Genomic DNA, 25,445 nt, shown 5'->3' on the forward strand with positions numbered 1-25,445 from the left:
TTCCAATCTTCTTCCACCGACTCTTCTCCCTGGTCTCAGATTCTGCCAGTCATTTCCGCCAGTTCCATGTAGTCCATTACCTTCATCTGCCATTCTTCCAGGGTGGGTAGATCTTGTGTCTTCCAATACTTTGCAATGAGTATTCTTGCTGCTGTTGTGGCATACATAAAAAAAGTTCTGTCCTTCTTTGGCACCAATTGGCCGACTATGCCCAGGAGAAAGGCCTCTGGTTTCTTCAAGAAGGTATATTTGAATAACTTTTTCAGTTCATTATATATCATCTCCCAGAAAGCCTTAATCTTTGGGCACGTCCACCAAAGGTGAAATAATGTACCTTCAGTTTCTTTACATTTCCAACATTTATTATCGGGAAAATGATAGATTTTTGCAAGCTTGACTGGGGTCATGTACCACCTGTATACCATTTTCATAATATTCTCTCTTAAGACATTACATGCCGTAAACTTCATACCTGTGGTCCATAACTGTTCCCAGTCAGCCATCATTATGTTATGTCCAACATCTTGTGCCCATTTAATCATAGCAGATTTCACCGTTTCATCCTGAGTATTCCATTTCAACAGCAAGTTATACATCTTTGACAAAATCTTAGTTTTAGGTTCTAACAGTTCTGTTTCTAATTTTGATTTTTCCACCTGGAAACCAATTTTCTTGTCCGAATTATATGCCTCCATTATCTGATAATAATGAAGCCAATCTCGCACTTTGTTTTTTAGTTTCTCGAAACTCTGCAATTTCAGTCTATCTCCCTCTTGTTCCAGAATTTCCCAATATTTCGGCCACTTGGCCTCGTATGTTCTTTGTACTTTTGTCCATTTATTGTATTTATTTTTCCCGATTTGAACTATAAAATGGCGATTTTCTTGACTCAAAATGAGAGTATCCCTAAACATTTTTTTTAGAAAAAAGCACTGCATACTGTAGATATAAATGCATATCCCACCTTCCCTCCAAGGTTTCATGCAAACTCCTCTCCATCTCCTTTTTATCCTCACAGCAACCCTGCCTGATTGGTCCACTTTCACCGAGTTGTAGCCAATGGTGTTGCTCAGCAGCGGGAAAGGTTTCTATGGAAGGAGAGGGAAAGCAATTTTCAGCAACTCCCCCTCCAGACCATTAAGCCTCACTAAATCTGCTCTGGATGATCCATAAGTCATTTGGAGTAATTTTAGGGGACCACTGAAAATTGCTTCCCTCCCTGTTCATCTGATGGAAGCCTTACTATCAGCTGTGTGCTTCTGTTGGATCCTGCACACCCTGGCTTACAAAGTCCATACACAGAGCCTGTGTACCAGTCACTGGGAAGCAACAGCAGGAGATGACTATTGGCCTTATGTCTTGCTTCTGAGCTTCATACAGGTGTCTGGCTGGCCACTGTGGAAGCAGGTTGCTAGACTAGATGGACCTTTGGTCCGATCTAGCAGGACTTTTCCTATGTGAAACATCCTCAAACAGTGCAGCAAGAACTGACTGTGTTTCTCATTCCACATGTAATGAAGGCATCAAAGCCTTTATTATTCCCTAGTCCTTTCCCTTGTCAGTTTCATAGTTAGGGGCATTTACAAGAACAAGACGATTAACCGTTTACACATTGCACCAAGCCAGACACGTTGACCTATGTACCCGTAACATAGTGACATAGTATGGGGTTTTTGCCAGGGTCAATTTTCCCCTGGGTAATTTTAAAGGAGCCCACCTTTGAACCTTTTAAATGCATCTTTGTTCCAGAATTACCCACAATTAGAACTACAATTGATGGCCAGCAGAGCTTCATTCAGCTGCAAGAGGAGTGCATTGGACAAAGCTGACCCACATGAATGGAAACTAATTTCTATCACGTACATAATCTAGTACATCCTGTCGTAATGTTGTTTGCCGTTTGAAGGTGTGAGACCTCTTTCATTACGAAGTTGCCTAGTAACTGGTTTCCAAGAGCTGCTGAAAAAGCAGCGGGGGGGGGGGAGGAGCACCTGCAATGGCCAGTATTTGAGCTCTTTATATTGTTTCAGGCAAACATGCAAGATTGCTTCAGGGTTTGCTTCTCATCTTTCATCCCAGGCTTATCTAACCTACTGCCATGGGTCCCATGGTGGCAAACGGGACAGGGATAGGAGGATTTGTCAGAGTGAAAACCCAGAGTTGAATGGTGGGAGCAGGGCTGAGGAGTGAGTGAGGAGAGGTCTCCGCCCTACAATAGCCAGACGTCACAGAAGGGGATGGAGAACTGTTTGGGTCAGTGATTATCCCGCCTTCAGAGAATGAGGTTTCCATGGTAACTGAAGAGCTGGGTGGCCAGTCAGCCAGGCTGGCTGGACCAGAGGCAGAAGAGGACTTGGAGGGATTGACTTGGGTCTTGTTGCCAAGGTCACATTGCCATCTGCACTGGAGTAAACAGACACAGCCTACCCACTGGATGGCATGCTCAGTCTTCATGCTTGGGATGAGAACCATGCAAATGACTGGTCCCTTTTTGTTATTTAAAAGTAGAGTGGGGGGGAATACCAAGTGTTTGGACAACTTAGTTAGTCCTGACTCTTAGAGCTCTGTTGTAGAGTTATGAATCCTGCGCCTTGAGCTAATGCTGAGCCATTTGCTAGTTTCTTGAATAAAGCTTTCAGGTTTCCTCAAGTCAAGAGTCTGACTACCGGGTCTGAGGACGAATGGGAGCCAGGACACCCACTGGGTAAGCCTAGTATAGGCTTTTTACAATGGGCAGAGGGCAGATGATGAAACTGCCTCCAACTTTGTTGAAACTGATCAGATTACTGGCTCAATGGGAACTTTTATCTATAGCACCTTGAGTTCTGAAGAAGGAAGCTTGGAGGTAAATCTAATAGATCCCAAAAGGATGGGACCAGTTTATATGAGGGACTGATTATACCCATATGAACCTGTCCAGGCCTCAGAGGGCTGCTGGGAGTTGTGGTATAAAGCATCTCAAGAATATCACAAAGGTTGGTGTGACAAGTGAAGGAAGTGCCTATGTTAAAGTTGACTCTGGTCCATGAAAGTTTATCCCATCATAAATATTTTGCATGTGGGCCTGCCATCAAAATCTAGGGCACTAGAGACTGGGTCTTTGTGGTGTTGGTCATCTTTTCATGGAATTCTCTTCATAGAGAGGTACATATGGCCCCTCTTTTTTGTTTAAAACATATACTGAAAACAAGAGGAGCTGAGCTCACAAGCACTGAACTGAAATTTCCCAGAAGTCATTTTTTCTGAAGGGAAAAAAAAATCTGAGATGCTTTTCTTTTCTCTTTGTCATTCCTCTAAAAAAAGGAAACCACCTTGCAGAATTTTCTCGAAATATTATTTACCATTACTTTGGTGGTGGCATTTTAATATAAAAAAATCAGTGGTGTTTTGTTTTTTTTAAAAGGTAAATGATAGGTCTTCCTCTTTAAAGAGATCAGTAGCTGCAACAATCCGAGGGATTTGATAAGTAGCTTTCCATGCTTCAATTAAAGCTAAGTGGAGGCTGTCCAGAGGTAACATCTTGCCTTTTCAGATCAGGAAGCACAGACAGATGAGCAGACTGCAAAGTGGTGGAGAAAAACATTTAATTGCTATGATTGCTATGATTAGGTAAGGTCAATCCCACACCCACTGAAATTCTACAGACTTTTGAAAAATTACTGAGGAAGATTTTGGAACAGTGCTAGAACAGAGATCTAGGAGGTGGGGAGAAGGTAAGAAATAAGAGAGAGAAAGAGAAAGGGTGTGGAGGAGGGAGAGAGAGAGAGAGAGAGAGAGAGAGAGAGAGAGAGAGAGAGAGAGACTGAGAATACTGGAGCTGGAGGAGAGAAATTTTAGTTGAAACATGGCAGATACTAACAGTAACTTTCATTGATAGAGACTGCTGTCCAAGAAATGATGGATAACTGGCATGGTTGTCATGAAACTAACAGTGTTGAGTTCCTTTGTGTTTCTTTTTATTCATTGTTATCATGGTTAATTAATTGCTTGTGTTCACTATTTTATACCTTAGTTTAAAGAAATATTGTTCCGGCACCCATGAGATGTAAAATTGATTGTCAGTTCATCTCTTCTCATTTGAGGACTTGTGTGCATTGCATGTCACATATTGAATGTGTGCGTATGATAGGAATGCTGGTGTGAAATCCATGGTTCTTTATTTTCCAATCAAGAAATCATGCATTTTCAGTTACTGACAAGTGCCTCAATTAAATAAGACATTGCAGGTTCAGATCAGAAACTTTTCCTTTCCCACCATGACACTCATCATTAATTGTCCAAGGTGTTGGGCAGTTAAGTCAGTTTCACAGAGTGGAGAAGGAGGAGCAGTAGCTTAATGAGAAATAATCATAGAGTGTGGAATGATAAGAAATGAAAACTAGATGAGTCCTTGTAGGAATGCAACACTTTGGATGAATTTATGTCCTCAGAAGGAATGGCCTGAAAGTTTCATTCAACTCACCCCCAAATAATAATACAAATTCTTTTCTAAACTTAGAAATCCAACTTTGAAATTATCCAGCACAAAAGCCCCTTGACTGAGTTGACTGTAACGTGACAGGAACTATCCACTCTGAAGGGGCCAGCAAATTTCATCAACTTCTGCCATAAATGGAGACAGTTAAACCCAGTTGCTTGATTTTCCAACTGTGAATTGGTAAAAATGAAATGGATTCATACAGATCCTGAGCCAATTTAGGGAGCCTACAAAACATCTCGTGCCAAAGTGGACTATTTCCCAATAGGCCAAACTGGAGTACAAAATGAAACTTGTGGTCTGTGCACACACCTAGTCTAAACCCCGATCTTATTTTTGGGCGGTCCCTTTCTGTTCCAAATTGGCAGATACCCAACCAGCTGTATTAGCTATTAGAAGATATGGTGGTGTTTCCTATGCTCACTGTGGAGTCTTTTGAGCAAGAAACACTCATATGCCCAGAAGACATGGTAGCAGGAAATATTCCTTCCTAATTCTGCTCTCATTCTGGTTTGGCATTAACACAGACTTTGTCAGGTTGAGGACAAAATTAAAAGCAAGTAACCTGGTCTGCAGAAGGAAGATGAACAGAAAGGTGTTTTTTTAAAAAAAAAATAATATTAAAAATGCAGTCAGGAAAAAATAGAGGGTATGATGATTTTATGAACCCACCCACCCCTAAATCTGATTTGGAAGTGTCTGGAAACTTTTTGCTCAAGTCTAATTTTCTGCAACTATCTAAATTATTTCTAAATCTAACAATAAATATTCAGCCTGCTATGCTAATGCTTTTGTACAAGCCAATAGCAAAAATCTGATGTCAAAATATGCATTGTGTGATTTTAAAAATAACATTGCACCAAAGTTGCTTCTGTGTCAACCTGCTTGATCTTTCTCTTGTGTTCAATAATACTAGTCTTCAAAACCTTTTTGTTCTACCTCTATATAAAAGATTACCATGTGCAGTTCCATCATTCAGAACTTCAGTACCATTCACTGCAGGTTCACCATGTTGACACAGAGTTCTATGCATTTATGAAACGTTTCACTGACAGTATATCAATGCACTAGCATTCTGTCTCCCCACCAGCCCACACACCAAAGAAAACCTTAAAAAAAATAAATAAGCTATTGCTGAAGTCCTTAACACACTTAGGGAGCAATCCAAACTCAAGATCCCTGGGAATGTGGTAGGATTCAGTGGATCTCCAGCTGATCTATCCAATTCTTAGTATAGCCATGCAGTTGGCATAAGCCCCATATCCTGGCACAGCTATAGATACCCCAGGATAACTTCCCCATCCCAGCTCATCTGAAACAGGTGAATTATATGCCAGTGTAAACCCTGATTGGGACTAAAAGGCCAAGAGAAAGTGTTGATGCATAGGAATCAACTTCATGCATATATAGGTCAGAAAACACACACTTTTGACTGAAACTCAGGACAAATGTTTCCTTTGAAACCCAGGTTGGAAGATAAAGAACTAGAGCTTGAGTTGAGATTTCTCAGAAGTTCTGTTTTCTAAGAAAGTTTCTGGAAAATTTCTTGTTCTCACTGCTCCTGTAAAACAGGAGTTGTTATCATTACTCAAAGTTGTTGTTGTTTAGTCGTGTCCGACTCTTCTTGACCCCATGGACCAGAGCACGCCAGGCACTCCTGTCTTCCACTGCCTCCCGCAGTTTAGTCAAACTCATGCTGGTAGCTTTCAGAACACTGTCCAACCATCTTGTCCTCTGTCGTCCCCTTCTCCTTGTGCCCTCCATCTTTCCCAACTTCAGGGTCTTTTCCAGGGAGTCTTCTCTTCTCATGAGATGGCCAAAGTATTGGAGCCTCAGCTTCACGATCTGTCCTTCCAGTGAGCACTCAGGGCTGATTTTCTTAATAATGGATAGGTTTGATCTTCTTGCAGTCCATGGGACTCTCAAGAGTCTCCTCCAGCACCATAATTCAAAAGCATCAATTCTTCGGCGATCAGCCTTCTTTATGGTCCAGCTCTCACTTCCATACATCACTACTGGGAAAACCATAGCTTTAACTATACAGACCTTTGTTGGCAAGGTGATGTCTCTGCTTTTTAAGATGCTGTCTAGGTATTACTCAGAGTAGATTCATTTAAATTAATGAAAGTTAGATGAGCAAGATTTATTAATTTCAATGACACTACTCTGATTATGTGTACATTAGAGACAATCCATGTGTCCACGCTCAAATTTCATGGCCCATGAACAGGAGAATATTGGGAGTTCATTTTTTGCTCCCTTCTGTGATGTACCACCCCTGGGAAATATTGCTAGTCTTATCAACATCTACTGGAAACTCTTCAATAGCTTCAACTGCTCCAAGTGCAGAAACGTTCTAACTTCTATCAGGAAGCATTTGCTGGCAATGCAGGTCCTCACAAACGTTCTGCACATCTTCACCCATAGAAGTAGCGATTCTATGTGACAAACCGCGCCCTCCTCAGTTGCAACAGGTTTCTAAGTGCCAGAGTCTGTGAGACACTGCCTCAGTTTAGCAACTTGCAGGATCAGCCCATTAGCATATCTTAAAAATGAATTCATAAAATGTAATGTTGAGATATTAGTGCTTTTTTTAAAAAAAGGAGACTTATTAAGAAAAGCAAACAATATTATTTTATGTAAAACTTGCCTGTACTGTAAATGACTGGGAGGTGGAGGGGGGGGGAAGAGAACCAATAGGAATATGCAATTAAAACCTCACACAGAGAAGGGAACGTTTTTCAGGATGCAGCGTAATCTGTGCATAATGGCTTGAGGGGTTTTTTGTGTGTTTGGGGGGAAATATATATAGAAAAACAAAAGGGAATATCACAGTATAGATAACAGAGCTGTTTGCCGGTTGTATTATTATAACTTCTCAAGGTCACACACTCATAAGAGACAATTATCATATCATTAGCCTTCTCCTATAAAACTAATTTCCTATTTCAACATTGATGTGAATATCCTTAGCTGATTGAAAGGGATGGAGACAATCCTGGCATAATTTCCTTTAATGGGTTGAGTCTAGGGAGTTTACTTTTCAGAGAGAGAGAGAGAGAGAGAGAGAGAGAGAGAGAGAGAACAGTTGGAGTGAAGTCACACTGAAGTTTTCCCCCCAGTACTAATCATGTGAAACTAGATTTACAAGAGGCCCACAACCTATTCAGCCCATCCTCTCCACACATCAGTGCAATCCCATACCCACTCCACCCTACAGACCTATGTGCATTGGGGAGAAAGGTCTGAAATGGGAGCCTGAACATTTAAAGCTGGCCATATATAACCTTCTCCACAAGATGGGTGTCCACAGGAGGGGATGAGAGGGCAGCTCTCTCCACCGCTGCCACCCCAATCAACCATAACGCCCAGATTTGCAGATTTCTTTAAAAAGAAGAGGGAGTAAGCCCCATATACACTATACAACTAAAGCAGGCATCCCCAAACTCGGCCCTCCAGATGTTTTAGGACTGCAACTCCCACCATCCCTAGCTAACAGGACCAGTGGTCAGGGATGATGGGAATTGTAGTCCGAAAACATCTGGTGGGCCAAGTTTGGGGATACCTGATTTAAAGCAAGAATAACAAATTAATTTAAGCAGCCATGAGTCATCGTCATCGTCCCCCCCCCCAATCATGGGAAGTGTAATTAATTAAGGGTGCTGAGAGTTGTTAGGAGACCCCGCTTTGCCCTCAGAAAGCTACAGTTCCAAGAGTTCCTGGAGTGATTGTTCAGTAATCTTCATTCCTGGAAACAGCTCTATAGGGGCAATGATCATCATAATCATAATAATTTATTATTTATACCCCACCAATCTGGCTGGGTTTCCCCAGTCACTCTTGCAACAAAATATTAAAAATGCAATAAAAATATCAGACATTAAAAACTTCCCTAAACAGGACTGCCTTCAGATGTCTTCTAAAAGTCAGTTGTTTGCCGAGTTGTGTGCCATTTCCTTGATTAAAGAGTTGACTTCACTAACAGCTGACTTTGTTTCTTCGTACTGACTTGCATCTGCCTCCAGCCTTGACAGTTCATCTAGACCAGAATTGTCTTCATTGTTGGTCTTCAACTATCAAGTCTGAACCCAACCTAATCTAAGGTCGTTGCAATTGCAGCACTAAAGGTAAAGGTAAAGGGACCCCTGTCCAGTCGTGGCCGACTCTGGGGTTGCTGCGCTCATCTCGCTTTATTGGCCAAGGGAGCTAGCGTACAGCTTCTGGGTCATGTGGCCAGCATGACTAAGCCACTTCTGGCAAATCAGAGCAGAGCATGGAAATGCCATTTACCTTTCCACCAGAGCGGTACCTATTTATCTACTTGCGCTTTGACGTGCTTTCGAACTGCTAGGTTGGCAGGAGCAGGGACCGAACAACAGGAGCTCACCCCGTCGCGGGGATTCGAACCACCAACCTTCTGATCAGCAAGTCCTAGGCTCTGTGGTTTAACCCACAGTGCCACCCACGTCTCAACAGCAGCACTACAACTGTACAATTATATGGGGGGGGGCATGGAAACCTAAGAAATGGCGGTCCAATTGCATGCTTGGATTAAAGGTGGATCGCACACCTGAAAAGGCTGAAGAACATTAATTGGTGGAGTGACTTGCAGGAGCTTTCCAGGGTTTCCACCCCTACCCAGAAATATTGAACCTGGGTCTTTAGATATGCAGATCGTGTGTTCTGTGAGTGGTTCTGCCATGGGGGGGGGGGTCAGGGACCTACAGCTCTGCCCTTTCACATAAGTGTCTTGAGTGTGAGAGGCCACCACATGGGATGGTTGAAATATCAATGGATTCCCCTGCCCCCCCCAAGAGCAGGTTGTGCACAATCCCTAGTTTAAAGGAGACCTCTCAAATTATGTTTGATTTATATCTCTGTTATTGCAATTTCGGTTTAATTAAACTGCACTTGCTTAATAGGGATGTGGCGCCTACTCCAAAAAGTCTTCAGGAGGAAAACGCTGGACGGCACTCCTCATGCAAATGAAGTGGCAACCATGCATCTTTTGAATGTTTCCCACTTCGAGCAGCTGGAGCTATTTAGCCTGACAAATGAAACACTTCAGACAGTTTCTCAATCCTTGTAATTAAAAAACAGGAAATGGCAAGGTAAATAAAGTAATCATGGGATCAATAAAACATTATTATTTTAATGAAGATCTCACCAGTGGAGCACGGATTCAAAGCACTGGAGCTGGAGGCGGGGGGCGGGGGGAGAACATAACAGACACACATTGGATCTCAAGAGGCGCACTTGAGGGGGGAGCCAAGAGACAAGGAAGCTGAAGGGCTTCCACTTGGAAAGAACCAAGAAATCCAAGGTAGAATTTACAATCAGTCTCTGAAGAGGAGAAGATGATGCCAGGAAATAGGCTGAACATTCTCATTACAGATTAAGCCCGTTGGATGCTGGGTGGCTGATGTACAATACTTTGTACAATACAATTGCTCCATTTCAGATATCCATACATGCTTAGACAGAACCTGACGTTGCCAGATTAAGGCATCTAAATTAAGAAAAATCAAGTCACAGCTGTCAAACTCTAGTAATTTGCCTCCTAACACCCCCTTCCTCATTCTTCTCTTTCCCGCATATGCCTGGAAGATTGTGGTCTGTGCTTTGAGGGTGCCATCTAGGTTGAAGTACCAACCTGCCTGGAGAGTCATTTGGATGACATCCCAGATCCCGATAAGAGGCCCTATAAAACTGGGCTTCGGAGCTAGGGATGAGTCAATGTCTTATTCTGTTCATAAGGATGTAAGAAGATCCATGTTGGATCAGAGCAAAGGGCTGTCTGGTCCAGCATTCTGTAATAGCCAATCGGATTCCTATGGGAAGCCCATGAGCAGGATACAGTGGTGCCTCGCAAGACGAAAATAATCCGTTCCGCGAGTCTCTTCGTCTAGCGGTTTTTTCGTCTTGTGAAGCAACCCTATTAGCGGCTTAGCGCTATTAGCGGTTTAGCGGCTATTAGCGGTTTAGCGGCTATTAAAGGCTTAGTGGATTAGCGGCTAAAAGGCTATTAGCGGCTTAGAAAAAGGGGGGAGCAGAAAAAAATCGGAACACTCGCAAGATGTTTTCGTCTTCCGAAGCAAGCCCATAGGGAAAATCGTCTTGCGAAGCAGCTCGTAAATGGAAAACCCTTTCGTCTAGCCGGTTTTCCGTCTTGCGAGGCATTCGTCTTGCGGGGCACCACTGTATGAGGACAATAACACTTGTGTACAGTTGTTCCCCAACAAGTAGTCTTCAGGCACATGCACTCTCACTATGCATTCCCTATAGAGAGAGAAGGGTGGAGCTTTCTGAAACAAGGGAAGGCCAAAACACACTTCTTCTTCTTCTTCTTCTTCTTCTTCTTCTTCTTCTTCTTCAAGGAAGTTTTTAATGTTTGATGTTTTAGTCTGTTGGGATCTGCCCAGAGTGGCTGGGGAAACCCAGCCAGATGGGCAGGGTATAAATGAATTATTATTATTATTATTATTATTATTATTATTATTATTATTATTAGATCACTCGTAGCCGAGAAAGATTGTCTTTCATGAACATGGTCTTAACAGTGTGTCCGTAAGTGACCGTGGAGGCTAATTCTGGATCCAGACATCCTTCCACAGTGGGGGCATAGGCCAATAAACACCATAGTCAGGTCAATAAACGCCATATACATGGGTTGGTTTTGCTCTTTGCATTTTTCTTGAAGCTGCTGAGCAGTGAAAATCATGTCTACTGTCCCCCTAGGAGGTGAAAAACCATTTTGGGATTCAGGACACACACACACACCAGGCTTTCATTTATTTCTACAATTGGCTGAAAGTAACTGACCCTATGCTCACTCCAGAAATCTTTTTGCTCACACCCGAAACTGTGGTTTGAGCCCAGATTCCAGGGAGGAACAGCATTGTCACATTCCTAAGCAGACATTTTGGGCATGTCATTATATTGCAGCGATGGACATTCTGTGTCCCTCTAGATGCAGATGGAGACCCCAACTCCCATAATCCCATTCTGGCTGGGACTGATGACATCTGAAGACTAGCACTATCTGGAGGGTCAAAGATTTCCCACTTCCCCATTCTAGGCTGGATCTGGACATGTCAAAGAAGCAATTCAGTTAAAACGTATTGTAAACTCATACAGGGAAATCCAGTAGGGAAATATGGGACTCCACAGCACCATCCAGTATCACAGTGTTATATCACATATGCAACACATATAAAAAGCTTTTTTCTTTACCAATCTGGCTGAGTCCCTAATGCAATGCATTGAGACTAACAAGTTTATGCATCATTCCAGGAATAGGCATGATATCTTAATTTAGCTTCTGCCAATGAAGACAGCATGCATTCACTGATTCTTTTATTGTGAGAAGAATCCTGATTCCTGTAATATTAATAGTGAAGAGTGAGAAAGTGTTCTTTATTGATCCGACTTTGAATTGAGGTCTTTATTGTATATTGGGTGTATTCAAAGATAAAGCTTTTCTGGCTTAATAGAAGGCTTGGGAGTGATTTACTTTTCCATGAAAAAAAAATGATGGAGGATAAATCCTGTCCACTTTAAAAAACAAACAAACACCTATTCTTGGACTGTCTCTATCATTCAATTGGGTTTGAACCACTATTGCATGGGCATGAGATGTGGGAGAGAAGTAATCTTATAAGATTCATTAATCTTAATTAGGTTTATTTTCCCAAAGAAAGTTGTTAAATGACCTTTCTTATGTAAATTAAACCTAATTACTTCCAGTAAAGGATCCAAGTTCAATTATATAGCATATTGGAGTGCAGCCAAAGTTTGCAGTTTGAAATATTTCAACCCCTTGTAACTATCTTTTAAAAATGATGAAACAAAATAAAATAAAATAAAATAAAATAAATAAAAAAATTAAAAAAATCCTTCCAGTAGCACCTTAGAGACCAACTAAGTTAGTTATTGGTACGAACTTTCGTGTGCATGAACACTTCTTCAGATACACTGAAACAGAAGTCACCAGACCCTTATATATAGTGAGAGGGTGGGGAGGGGTATTACTCAGAAGGGTGGTGGGAATGGGTGATTGACTGATAGGTGTGGTAAACCTGTTGACGACTGTTAACGACTGCAATTGGTCTTACAGGGGAAATGATGGTAAGGCATGGTTCACTACACTCACTCACCTGAAAGGCTGGCATCTACCTTGCAGGTTCCTGGCAATCTCATCTCCCTTCAGGATGCAGCTGATCCGTAGAATAGATACAGAAATAAAATTTAAGCCACGTGTATACTCAGAAGTAACTTTCATTGAGCTCAATGAGCATAGCAGTGATGGGGAACCTTTTTCAGCCTGAGAGCCACATTACCTCCTGGAGTGTATTCCAGGGGCCACATGTAAGTGTGTGGAGGGGGCACTATTTATTTATGTTTTTATCTTGTATTTTTAACTTGTGAGCCACCCTGAGATATTTTGATGGAGGGTGGTACACAATTCTATTATTATTATTATTATTATTATTATTATTATTATTATTATTATTATTATTATTTATTCTGCCCCATCTGAACATGCTATTGTGTGTTTTTCCTGGACAGAACTAAGATAACAGAATATTTTACTGCACATGCTATGTCATGCGCTCATCAAGAATAGCAAAGCCAATTTAGATAGGGAAGACAGAAAAATCAAGCTTTCCTTTACAAAAGAACCAAACTTAGACAGCTGAAAGGCAAGGATGCTGCCTTGGCCTGGCAACATGTCTGTTCGTCTGGTGTGGTATTGTCTACTCTGGCTAGCAGCACCACAGTCTCAGGAAGAGGCCTTTCAATGAGGACCTTTTGCAAGAAAAAGAAGCTCTGCACCCTTACTAACTTCTTCACTAACCACATGATGTCTTTTTGCTTGCTTGTTATTTCCCAAGATTCATACCACCGGACAAATTAATTTTGCTAATTCTAAGCATCGTGCAGATGCCTTGATGAAGGTTCACAAGGTGTCCCCCCCCCAAGTTGAACATAGTGAAGACAGTGATCTAGCTTGTTCTCCCCCAAATTTCAAATACTTCTCAACTGTTGTTGAAGATGTGCTCAGCTCTGTATCTTAGCAGGCTGCCACCTTGACTCCTCCATTCTCACTTCCTCCCACATCAAATCTCTGCTGCCATTTCCTTGCATCTCTGTTTCTTTCCTTTCATTCCTTCTTGTCCACAAGCTTCAGGAACATACATTTAAAACAAGGTCTGGGGGGTCCTCTTCTTTGTACAGTAGACAATTTGCTACACACACACATACACACAGACAGACAGACACACAGACACACACACACTGCTCTCTGTCTTTCCACCATTCAAACAAGCCAGAGGTATCCTTCCTTTGTTTCAAATAAGTTCATCTACTGCTGCTTTCTGGGTTTTTTTTGGTTTTATTTTTGCCCACCAGGATGACTTGGGTGGGCATACTTCACCCAACAGGAAACCAAGGAAAGATTATATGGATTCCTAATGTTTTCCTGTGAATGCCTACATTATATTTGAGCTTTCACACAATGTAAAAGCCTCATATCGAAATATAGTGGGATATACTGCAAGTTGAGCCGTGATTTCCATGTTATTTGTATAGGGATGTTTTTCCTTGCAAGCAAATAACATGGAAAACGAGCACTAAACTTGGAAGCACTAAACTTTTGGAAGTGGCTTTTGCTTTGTGTGAAAGGTAAATATAAAATGGAAATTAACAGGGAAATGGAATAAACTGCAGCCTCCTTGTTGATATGTTTGGGGTGTTTTGCTTTTTACAAGCATATTTTTGTTGAAAATCCCCCCAAACTGACAACATGTAGTGCATGGTACAAGCTATGAATTTGTGGGAATCCCTGTGTAGGGATGAGTGGGGAGGAATTAAATTCAGTCTGAATTTTAAGGTGAACCTGCCCAATCTGCACTTTCTGAAACAGTCTGCGAACCAAAACACAGACATCCTTTGAAAATTGCACTTCTTTGAATTTTGCAATGCAGTTCTTCAGTGAAGTAATCTGTTCCCAAGTATACATATTAGGGCAAAGTGCGCATAGATATACATATATTAGTGAAGAAGCATACCAAGGTGTATCGTATCAGGAGACGTTGCTGTGCAAAACTGTGTAAGCTGCACACAATTTCATACAAAAAAAAAATGTTCATGGGAAAAATTCACACTAAATTGCTAATGGATTTTTCAGGAGGATTTATTTATAATAAAAATAAATAAAATCACAAGCTAATGTAGAAATGCAAAGAACCAAACTTTAGCTTGGAAAAGTGAGGAATTGAGAGAAACCTAAACTGAAAGATTCACAGGACTTATATTTCAGAGTTTTGTGTATGTACAGTCAATGGAGCTCCTTGACTAGATTTAACTCTTTGCCCTTTCTTAACTCCATCTAACCTTATAACTGATTATCTGATGCGGGACCAGTAACAGGACACATGTAAGTTCCTAAAATAGTAAGGTTGGCCATTTATTCAGAATCAATCTGAACAGGTTAATATACTACCTAACATCACTGTTGGCCCAAGTATTTTTAATTGGTTTGTGCTAATTAGAACATAATTAAACCAAATTAACTCAAATAATAAAAGAAAGCTTGCCAAAGCTGTAATAGCATAGAAATAATGTAGGAGTTGCTACAGTTCATGATTTCATGCGATCGGAATGACCTTTTCTAATAACAAGGACTTAGGCGGTGTAATCATCTTGTTATTGAAGCTGGTTAAATGACTCATTAAGATTTCCCTTTTGTCCCTTTTATGCATCTTCACCAGTTAAAATCAGTACAGTGAGATAATAATGAAATGTTATGTTTGCATCATTTTCGAGAGGCAGATTGCTGCCTGCTAAATAACAATAGTGGGTGGTGGGGTGATGGCACTGACCTGACCTCCCAGTAGGTGGGTCACTGAGAGGGAAAGTAGGAGGGACAGGCAGTTGGGAGCTCAGAGTTAATACTGTGCACCTGCCAGTATGTTAACACAGTGCTGATCTCCTCACCACCTTGTGTCTCCCATCCTCCATCTCTCCTGGTAAGCAGCAGTGACCCACCTATCAGGGGGTCAGGTAAGTGCTACCACCCCAACCCACCATCCATTGCTGAAGATCAAAGAAGGTTAATCATTGAGCCTTTTTCCATATGGTAATGTGAATTATTACAGTGATGGGGTCATTGCCTCAAATGAACAAAGTAGACTACTAAATTCCACCCTGACTGCGATTCGTGCTAAATTGTGTGTTGCTTGCTGGATTTAGGTGATGACTTCCAGACAGCAACCAATGTGAAGAATGAGGCTGCCCATTCTCAGGTTACAGGATTGGGGGCACCATGAAAGAGGAGCAATTCATTGATGTTTTTGTTGTTTCTTACTCTAGCAACACAAAATGGGATGCCTCTCCTGGAACTGTTATTTACCAAAATAGATTGGCAATTTGACAGCCCCCCTGAACCATCCTAAGAACTTGAGTTCTGATGTCCTCTGTAGTCCAGAATCTGGTATCCCATAGTGGCCACCAACCAAATGCCTACATGATGTCCACAAGCAGGACATGAGGACAATTGCTTTCTCCTAAACTAGTAGTTAGAGGCATACCAACTCTGATCCTGGATGTGCAGCAGTCATAACTACTGGTCAGTGACAGATTTATCCCCCACAAATTTGTCTAATTGGTTTTAGAGCCTTCCAAGGTGTTGGCCATCACTGCATCTTTTGTGAATGAATTCCACATTTTAACTCTGTACTTTGTGAAGAACTTCCTTTTTATCTGCCCTAAATTCAGCGTCATTATTTGACCTCAAGTTCTTGTATTGAGAGGGTTAGACAAAGCTCTCCCTACCTACTTCCTCTACTCACTCTGCATAGTTCTCGACAAATCTGTGGACCCATGGAGGCAGCTCTGTTTTTCTTCCATAGAATGTTCCTGGAAGCAATGACATATCATAATGTCCTATTACTCCTTGGTCATTATCTGCTCTGTTTTCAACTCAAAGAGCAAAGTAAAGAAGTCCAGCATCATCAAACACTGCAAGAGTGAAGAACCCAAACATGCATGGGAAGGAATTCCACAATTTATGGTCTGCCACAGAGAATGCCCTCTCCTGGACCACCACCCCCTGACCTTCTGAGGGAGATGGAACTACCTCTACTGAACTTAACACCTGGGAGGGTCTGACAGGAAGGAAGCTAGCTGTCTATCAGATATTTGGGACCTAAGTTATTTAGGGCTTTAAACACTAGAATGAGCACCTTAAGTTGGGCACAGAAATGAACTGGCAGCCAATGAAGCTGTCTTAGAACAGTGGTTATAAAACTGCACCTGCCAGAATATGAACAACCCTGAAAACTTTTAACTGCATTTCCTTTTTAAAGCATTTGTTTGATTTCAGCCTCTGGAGAAAATGCAAGGCAGTGAAATAAATAATTTTTTTAAATCGCCAATAGTTAAACAACCTCTGTTTTACATATGTGTATCTCCATCAGAAGCTTAAGAGTATACTTAACGGAAGCTGCAGTCTCCATCATGCAGCTCACATCACCTAAAGACAAAGAATAGGTCATGCATATTTAGCTGTTTATTTGTCTCCTCTGGTCCTTTTTGTTGCCGAATACTGAAGAAGAGGAAAATCCCCCCAAAACCTATACAAAGACATAAAGAAGAAAGATGTTGAAAGCATCTCATAACAAAACCACTTCTTTTGAAAATCACTTCTTTATCGTGAAGGCATTAATTTGTTTTCAACTATACCCAGAAGATGGGATTAGATGTTATTGTAACCGCGGGGGCAAAGATGGCTTTTTTTCTTTCTTCCTGGAGTGGCATACAATGAAAGTGGCATTAAGCTCTGCAAAATTAACATATCTGCAGAAACTCATAAAGCCAGCGGAAACCTAGGAACGAATAAGATGCAACGGATCTGCAAGTATTGCGTCAAGAACAGCCGACAAACTGGAAGCATCCCAAGGGAAGCTGTTATAGGTTCCTTGCAAATGAATTGGCAGCACAGTTTTTAAGATGAGCTCGGCGAGTTTCCCAAAAAAATATGATGTTATAGCAAGGCACACTGATAAAGGGCTGTGTTTCACAATTTTGGGGATGCCTCAGTGAGCCAATTCTCTGATATTTAACCCCAAGATGCGAAGGGTAGTAGGATGGCACCATCAACAGAGGGCTAAAGCCAGCAAGCCTTTCCTCACACCTCCACACAATGGGAATCACCTTTATGTGAATGCCCGAATAAGATTAACTTGATTATCAACAGTACGGGATAATTGTCCTCAAATTGACCTGTCCTTCCAATCCCTTGTAAGTACCATTTTGCTGGAGTGCTGTTTTTAAATTCCTTGGCTTTAGAATACAAGCAGCCTTCTTCAACCAGCACCTCTGAGCTCCTTAGACTTAAATGCACTGAAGGTAGATTTTTGTATGAAGAGATATTTACAGTCACACTCGCACAAAAAAGTGTGTGAATTCAATAGCTGCTCATTTGAAGACCTGCTGAACAGGATGAGAGTTAAGCCATGACCTTCAGCTTTATGGTGCCTACTAGTGATGGTTTTGTGATAACTTTATGCTGATTTGTTTTTTCTTTTTGTTTCCCTTTGCATTTTTATATCCATTGCTTTTGGTTATATTTTGTTCCTTTACATTTGCAGTCTGCACAGAGGACATAATTTATTGGGTGGCATGTAGATGCAAAAAAGAGCACAGAGATATGTAACAGGAGGGAGTTCCGAAGGACAGATGATGCTACACTAACATACCCTCCAACATTTCTCCCATAAAAATTGGGACATCCTATTCTATACTCCCCAATATATCTCGAATGAAAATAGAGAGGTCCTGAGAAAAAGCGGGACATTCCAAGATCAAATCAGAAACTGGGACGGTTTCCATAAATCTAGGACTGTCCCTGGAAAATAGGGGCACTTGGAGGGTCTGCACTAAAGACCCAATTCTTTTTTTTATCAATATTTTTTTATTGTTTTCACTAAACATAATGCATACATTCATAATACATTTATAACATATATGCTCCGCATAATTACCTTTAGCTCCGCTGAGCTTCGGACTTCCCTCCACCCCTTCGGTAAGTATCATATATTTTCTAACATTACGTATTTTGTTTAATTAACTTATTTTTACCACCCATTGTGAGAGTTATTCCAACCCTGCCAGTGTCTTTAACACTTTACAATTATCTCTTATATACATCAGATGTTTACTCCAGCTTTCTTGAAACTTCTGTTCATCTTGGTCTTGTATTTTTCCTGTTAATCTGGCCAGCTCTGCATGTCATCATCTTGACCTGCCATTCCATAATAGTAGGTATTACATCTGTTTTCCAATTCTGGGCCAGCAGAGTTCTTGCTGCCACTGTAGCATATAGGAAAATATTTTGGTCTTTCTTTTTAATTTCCTTTCCCATCAATCCTAGTAGAAAGGCTTCGGGAGTTTTTGGAAAAGTGTACTTAAAGATTTTTTTTAGTTCATTGTAAATTAATTCCCAATTTTTTTTCACTTTACCACAGGTCCACCACATGTGGTATAGATCTAAAGGCCCAATTCTAAGGTGTAGAGTGGACCACCTGATAAAATTGTATCTGCAGGATCCTGGACAACAGTCAAATGAGGGATGAGAGAGATGGCTGATTGGCTCTGTTTCCCAAGCTGCAGCACCATCCTTTTGATCTGACAGTTCCAGTTTTGCCAGTAATTTTGTGTTCTGCTATGTCAATAGAGTAATGAAACATAATGGAAGCAGCCGAACATGGCAGTGAAATGGTATTACAGCAAATGAAACAAGACAGGCTTCTCCATTGTTGGGTTCAGCAGAACATCATTTCCTGCGTAGGTGTGAGAGTGTCCCTCTCAGAAATGTGAGTTTTGCACACATGGCTCCAACCTTGTCATTGCCCTATCTCAGGGCTTGGAAACCTCAGCTCTAGGAGCTGAATTAGATTCTCAAGGCTTCCACTATCACAGTACCTTTTCAAACCATATACTTGCTTGCTTCCCATCATTTCCCAATCAATCCCATTCCCATCCTTATAACAAACAAACAAACAAACATGGTTCATTTTCCATGCCTTAGTTACTTAGGAAGTGCCACTTTCCTTATACTACCCCTGCTTTGGGTCCTAGTTTTTTAGGTTAGGTTTGCATTTATTTGCAGGTGTTTTCTGCACCTGTCTTTATTAGAACTTTGTCATGGGATGTCAGGAAACTGACATCAGAGCAACAGGAGAAGGAGAGGCTCTCCGATTCTGCGGGGGAAGGTACCAGCACTAGGGGGAGACGCAGCTTGATAGAGGGGAAGGAAATCAGCGTAACACCAAGGATCCAGGAGAGCAAATGGGGGAAGAGGGGGAAGGGCTCCGGGATTCTTCCTTGGAAGTCAGTGAGGAGAGCACTGGTCCTCCACAACCCACGCCCTCCCTGCGCAGAAGACTCCCGCGCAATGAGAGGCGGAGACGATTGGGTGTCAAACAGCTTTTATGCTGGCAAAGGTTTAAGAAACGCCCACAGACAGATTCTGCTAGCGACTGAGGCAGCCACGCTGAGATGGGCTGTGCAGTCAAGATGGTTAACCCAGGCCGTTAAGCTCCCAAACGGGGACAGTTTACGCACGAGTAACTCCAAACCACTACATGTGTGGTTGAGTTTCAGCAGTCCTATTTTTCTAGAAAAAGAGGTGCTGGAACTCATCATGAACACCTCCCCGAATCTCCTTTTCCCTGAAGAAAGGGAGGAATATTCACTCGAATATTTGCCAAATATTCTCTACAAGTTGTTCTGGTTTGGTGGGCTCAAGCATATTCCCTCACAATACCCTAGAATGATGCTATAGCCTAGGCATTGTGGGGCATATAGAACAGGAGCAAGGCTGCCATCAAAGGACCTCTACTTTATGACAGCAGCAATAAAATAAAATAAATAAAATAAGCTTAGAAAAAAGAGATGAAAAACCTTTCTTCAACCCTGCCTTAGTTCCCTCCACTTCCTCCCCCATCCCCCCAAAAAATCCCCCATTCCCAATTTTCAGTGTTTGTTTGGCCACCAGTGATGAGAGTGGAGAATTTCTAAATATAGTAGGAAAGCAAATGTGATCAGAACAAACAGCTTGGCTCTGCCCAAGATTTGTGAACAATTTTCATGCTATATAATCTAGTTCTCTTCTCCTTTAGCAACTATTCTCTTTGTTGATAATGCTGGCTGCTGCTATCAGTGTCTCGCTGGGTCCTTTTCCTCCCCTGTTGTTCTTTTAGCATCTTCTCCCCTTTCTTCTTGCCTTGTGGCATCTTTTCATTTCCTTCTCCAAAGTTACCATAGAAATGTCCATCCAGACGTTTTGGCGCAGATGAAACAAAATGCCCCCATTTGGGGATGAATCGGAAAAATAATTGCATCCTTGCGTTGTCATTAATTGTATGACTTTTTTAAAAAAAGAAGAAGAAAACACACCAAACCAAAGAGGACTCCAGGCAGAAACCTGTGCATCTTGCTCTCTAATATTTCGAAATTTGTGCTTATATCCTGCTATTTTCTTTAGTGCCATTAGTTGTAAATAGCATCCTTATTTGAAGCGAGGCTGCTTTATCTTCCTTCTACAGGAGTCTTTTGAAACCGCTGAGAGACTAAAATGAAGGCTCTTGTTAAAGCAAGAGAAGCAAAGCTAAACATATTTCAGACTCCTCCAAGGATTGGGGAAGGGGGGGGGGTGGAAAATGGCATGCTTAAAAAACGTGAAAGGCCCAGGCAAGGCTTTTTCGGAAAAGCAGCCACGGGGGCAAGAAATCGGCCAAGGATGCTTGCAGTGGAGGTTGACCCATTGGGGCAAATGGGACAGTGCCTCCACCAACCTATGTCTGCCCTCAAGCAGCCTCCATGCCCTCCAACATTCCTCAGATGAAAATAGGGACATTTCACACTCCTCCCGCAACTGACCCTCCTCCCATATTTTGTCCGCACCCCCCCTCCCCTGCCAGAGCATCTCTGATAAGAAGAAAGGTAAGTGCCATCAACAGGACACAGCGTACAGTACATGCCCTTCCTTCCTAACAACCACAATCAGTACCAGCTACCACAGGGTGCTTGACTTTATATGTGCACCCGATTCATATTTTACAGAGTGTTGAGCCACACAGAAGCACCCCTTGATTAAGCGCACCCACCAATCATCTTTCATCCCATGTGAGACATGGAGAGGAAAGGAGTGTCTCTTTTTGCAGTTTTCCCCTAATGCTTTTGGATTCTTTTTTATTTAGTGGGCCTATTTTTCTGCACACAATTATCAGTTAATTCTTGGTTAGTTCAACATTGGAGTGCTTTCTTGAAATGAGAATTGTCTGAGTGGGGTGATGTGATGGGTATAGGGGCACTGGGGTCTAAATCACTGAATCTCTTGGGCTTGCTGATCGGAAAGTTGGTGGTTTGAATCCCTGCCACGGGGTGAGCTCCCGTTGCTCAGTCCCAGCTCCTGCCAACCTAGCAGTTCAAAAGCATGTCAGTGCAAGTAGATAAATAGGTACTGCTGCAGGAGGAAGGTAAATGGCGTTTCCATGCACTCTGGCTTCTGTCACAGTCTTCTGTTGCATCAGTAGCGGTTGAGTCATGCTGGCCACATGACCCGGAAAGCTGTCTGTGGACAAACGTTGGGTCCCTTGGCCTGAAAGAGAGATGAGCGCTGCAACCCCATAGTCGCCTTTGACTGGACTTAACCGTCCAGGGGTCCTTTACCTTTTACCTTTATAGGGGCTGCATTGCCGAGTGCTTGTACACAAGGGGGCTGGGTGTTAGATTAGTCTTGCATAGTGTGGATGTGTAGTTTTGTGTGGTGTCAATGTGTAGGTGAATTATATTGGTGATTGCATTCTTTTGCAATATTTATGAAATCTTTATGATACAAATATTGTAATTATGCTGCATCTTCATGCATCTTTCAATTTTTTATGTGTGATTTGCTTTGGGTTTGTTTGGGTTTTTGTTTTTTTTACTTACATACTTTGTTCGGAGATATTTATTTAATTTTGTTACTGTTATAAGTCACAGTGGGGTGATCTCCCTTCTATCCCACTCCCTTTGAGGTTCCTCAGAATGCTAGTCCATTCTTGCTTCAGACTAGATGTGGTGAGCCTTTGATAAGCTGCTCCTGGGTTGTTTTGTATGGTGTTTATGGAATCATAGAATCATAGAATCATAGAATCATAGAGTTGGAAGAGACCACAAGGGCCATCGAGTCCAACCCCCTGCCAAGCAGGAAACACCATCAGAGCACTCCTGACATATGGTTGTCAAGCCTCTGCTTAAAGACCTCCAAAGTAGGAGACTCTACCACACTCCTTGGCAGCAAATTCCACTGTCGAACAGCTCTTACTGTCAGGAAGTTCTTCCTAATGTTTAGGTGGAATCTTCTTTCTTGTAGTTTGGATCCATTGCTCCGTGTCCGCTTCTCTGGAGCAGCAGAAAACAACCTTTCTCCCTCCTCTATATGACACCCTTTTATATATTTGAACATGGCTATCATATCACCCCTTAACCTCCTCTTCTCCAGGCTAAACATGCCCAGCTCCCTTAATTGTTCCTCATAAGGCATCGTTTCCAGGCCTTTGACCATTTTGGTTGCCCTCCTCTGGACGCGTTCCAGTTTGTCAGTGTCCTTCTTGAATTGTGGTGCCCAGAACTGGACACAGTACTCCAGGTGAGGTCTGACCAGAGCAGAATACAGTGGCATTATTACTTCCCTTGATCTAGATGCTATACTCCTATTGATGCAGCCCAGAATTGCATTGGCTTTTTTAGCTGCCGCGTCACACTGTTGGCTCATGTCAAGTTTGTGGTCAACCAAGACTCCTAGATCCTTTTCACATGTACTGCTCTCAAGCCAGGTGTCACCCATCTTGTATTTGTGCCTCTCATTTTTTTTGCCCAAGTGCAAAAAAATGTTATGGTAAAAAAATGTTATGGTATCGGACATATTTAAAGTGACTGTTTTAGTGTGAATTGGATTGTACATTTTTCATGAAATTATATATTCGTTGCCAATGTAAGACACGTTGGAAAGGCTATAGTCTTGACACACAGTTTAGGAATACCAGAAACAAATAAAATAATGAAATACTTCTCCAAATACCCCTTAAATCCACATCAAATTTCACTTTAGTTCACATTCCTGTAGCAACTTTACCTGGGAGTATATTGCATTGAATCCATGGTAATTGGAGTTTTTTAAATGTAAAATGAGGCTGCCTGTTCCCCAAACTGATCTTCAGATTGGCAGGATCATCTTAAACTAATTGAAGCACACATTACCCGCTCCCAGGAGCATCCAGCGAGGGTCAGTGCTGGAGAGCTGTCGCTCTCAATCGATGCTTGAGAGAAAGCCAGCGGAAAGCAGAAAGGGGCAAGTCTCTGTTTAAATGGGGTTAGGCCACACCCCCAGCCAACCAGATTGGTTGACCCAAGGAGTTACCATGGGAGAGCTCCGTGACGAACCCGCAACACCATTTCCCTGCTGAAGAGAAATAGCTTTGGTGAGGCATTGGCTCCAGGCGGGAGCAAGGCGAGCAGCACGCGCTTGGGGGCCACAACAGATTTATTTATCAGAATTGCTTGGGGGGCAGGATTAAATCGATCAGTGAGCCAGATTTGGCCCCTGGGCTGGACTTTGGACATACCTGCCTTAAACTATTGGACTTGAGATTATGTGTGTGTGTGTTGATAAATTGCTTCTGGGTGTCTTATGGAAAGCAATTCATAATTGAACATAGCAGCTGTGTAACAACAGTTAAACAGGCGAGTAGTGTGAATTATTATTATTATTATTATTATTATTATTATTATTATTATTATGCCGCTCATCTGACTGGGTTGCCAGTCCAACAATTTATAAAACCGTAGCATCTAAAACACTTGAAGCAAACCAGTCAGATAAATGTATTCTGGTAACAGTTTTTTCTTTAAAAAATGAATGGGGGGGCAGGGATGTGAATTAATCTTGCATTGAAGCTTGGAGTGGGCTTAAGGTAGGGATGGATACATTGACAGTGCTGCTGATTACATTTCTTCTCTTGGTATGAAGGCAGAAGAACAACTGATGGATTGAACTTCCCTCCCTCAATCTCTGTCTCTCTGGAGTAAAAATATCAAATTATTTCAGCCTTTCATTGCATGGTTTGTCTTTCAGAAAGCAGCGGTGTCATCCTTTGAGTTCTCTGCCTTTATTCCACTTGTTTCACCCACTGCTTTAACTTTAGAACACATATAGCTGAAGTCTTTGCCGAATTATGTTGAGTGGGATGTTTTGAATTTATTTTTCCGCTCTCCCCCCGGTTTTAATTTATCTCTGTGGGTTTTTTGTTTGCTTGTTGCTGTTTGGTTGTAAGTTGCTTTGGGTTGCCTTGGGCAAGATATAGGTTTGTTGTATTAAAAGGTAAATAAAGCTGTGACCCTAGTTTACTCCAATGCCCCAAGCATCTAATCTATTTTTTCCAGGTGTTGGCAAAAATATTACACCATTACAAGTGCAAGTTGGGTATCCCAAACTACAGTGGTATCTCGGGTTAAGTACTTAATTTGTTCCGGAGGTCTGTTCTTAACCTGAAATTGTTCTTAACCTGAAGCACCACTTTAGCTAATGGGGCCTCCTGCTGCTGCTGTGCCGCCAGAGCACGATTTCTGTTCTCATCCTGAAGCAAAGTTCTTAACCCAAGGTACTATTTCTGGGTTAGCGCAGACTGTAACCTGAAACATATGTAACCCGAAGCATATGTAACCCGAGGTACCACTGTAATCTTAATGAATGCAGCGTCTGATTCCTTATAGAACACAGATGCCTCTTCATTTCCTTAAATGCCCCAGTACCGTCAAAGGAAAGCAGTGGAGTACTGCAGCTGTATCAGACTGGCACCAGCTTGATGCAAAGCACTTTTAGACACCCAGCAATGGCAACCATTTCAGATGGCTTCCTCTA

Source organism: Podarcis bocagei (assembly GCF_964188305.1).
Source record: "Podarcis bocagei genome assembly, chromosome: 6".
Lineage (NCBI taxonomy): Eukaryota > Metazoa > Chordata > Lepidosauria > Squamata > Lacertidae > Podarcis > Podarcis bocagei.